Source organism: Heteronotia binoei, chromosome 3 (assembly GCF_032191835.1).
Source record: "Heteronotia binoei isolate CCM8104 ecotype False Entrance Well chromosome 3, APGP_CSIRO_Hbin_v1, whole genome shotgun sequence".
Taxonomy (NCBI): Eukaryota; Metazoa; Chordata; class Lepidosauria; order Squamata; family Gekkonidae; genus Heteronotia; species Heteronotia binoei.
In genome coordinates this window covers 93,209,983-93,212,113 of record NC_083225.1, presented here as the reverse complement: position 1 = coordinate 93,212,113, position 2,131 = coordinate 93,209,983, and positions in this window count along the sequence as shown.

Genomic DNA, 2,131 nt, shown 5'->3' with positions numbered 1-2,131 from the left:
ACTGCCTCCCACAATCAATGTCTTTTCAAAGTTTTTATTCATGATCCTTCCCACCATTTCCTTTGTCATATATCTTATAACAACATCTCTTGGAAGGTTATTTTTCTTGGCAAAAAGTGAATTCACTCTATACATGTTTTTAGTCTCTTCAGGGTCTTCATCTAAAAATTCTGCAATTATTTTTATTATAAATTCCTTTAAATCACCATCCTCCTTTTCAGGTACTCCTTTCAGACGTATCTGAGTTTCCATCAATTTGCAGTCATGGATCATCACTTTTTCTTGCATTTTCAACAAGGTGGAATCATATACTTTCATTTTGCCTTCTACCTCCTGCACTTTCTTAGATGTTTCCTCAGTTTCCTTTCTGAGATCTTCCATATCTTTTTTAATCTCTGCAATAATTTCTTTTTTGAATCATCTATCATCTCTTTCACCCCTTTCATCATTCTTGCCTCTATTGCCTCTAATTGGTCCTGCATTTTTTCCAATGAGGTAGCCCTTGTTCGGGGCTGTTTGTGTTCAGACATTTAAAAACACCAAAAATTTTAATCTCACAGAGTTCAAATTTAACTATCATGTTCAAAAGATTAGAGCTTGCTTTTTATAACAAGCCAAGATATTAATTTTTAAAAACTTTTAAACCCTTCAAAAAACCACAAAATATTGGACCTCACCAATTTCCAATTCATCTATAAGGTTCAATAGAGTAGGACTTGCCCTCTATAACAAGCCCAATTTCGCCTTCCTCGGAGCTCCCAAAGTCAAGATATTTATTTTTAATTTTTTTTAAATCTTCCAAAATGGCGGCCGCAACTTTTTACTGCTCCTTGCAATTTTTTCCCATTTTAAAAATTTTCAAGGACCACACAAATAATATGACCAATAGTATTTATCTTCTTACCCTTTTCTCAATTAATTCCAACAGTTTTTAATGTCCCGAGTTCTTTAAAAATATTGTTTTTTATTTTGGCCTCCCAGCAATGGCCGCCGATGTTTCTCAGTGGTATATATTCCTAGAGTGGGTTTTCTTTCCAATACTTCCTGCTTTTGTTGCCACAAAGTCTCATTCACACTGGTAAGGAGATCTCACGATACTTGATGTATTTCCTGTCTTGCTCAGATGTAATGCAGGTCTGTGCCAATATGACGATAGTACTTTTTCTTCCAGAACCACAAGTAGACTAAACAATAAATTCCTTTCCACTTTTTAACTGTTTTTAACACTGTCCTTTATATTTATAAAGTCCAAATTTCACCTCTTCCTCCTCTCTTCTTCCCAGCTCTCTAAATCTTCCTTTTCCACCTTTTAAATTTGTTTCTTTAAATTGTAAATAATTCCAGAATGAAAGATAGTTATCTGTACCTTTTCTTCCAATTATCCAAGTTTCCACTGGTCTTACAAAGCTTAAGATGTTTAGCAATGTCCAAGAAGGGTAGGATCCTGTCGAGCTTAAGTCAAATAAGTGACTGAGAACTTCTGCAGATGATGAAAATGCCACTCCTCCCAGAGACCCCTCAAAGCCTCAAAGAAGCCCCCCCCCCCAGGACTTCCTTTTAGTCAAGGTAAATCTCCTCAAAGTTTCCTGTGCATTATCTTGGACTAACTCTGACTGAGAAAAGTAGGCAGTAGGCATTAATTTGCCTTCCACTACCTCAAACAGAAGTTCCAGCCTGCTCCCGATGTGAGAAGCAGCTCAGCTCGACATTTTCCTCCCCCGGAAGTCCTCACCATTTGGCCCTGTTTTTTAATCTCCAGTTCCTAGAAGCTTCACTGCTTCCATGGCTAGGCCACCTTCTTCATTGCATCATCATCAGATACTCTTCCCCCATCTACCAACAATTTTGCCCCCTCAGTGGCATATGCTTTATACGCAGGTCCAATCCTCAGGATCTCTACATAAAGGAACTTTGATAGCAGGACTGAATTGACTTGAGACCTTGGAGAACTGTTTTGAAGTGCTAGCAAGGCTTTAAAAAACTCGAGGGAGAATGGAGAATTCCCAGGAGAAATGGGGGAAAGAGATGCTTGGTGGGCAGGACTTTAGGGAATGCAGCAAATTACACATAAACAAAAAAAACTATCCAGAAGTGTTTTCCTTAGAAACTTTAGCTCAAAGGTAGTCAAAGC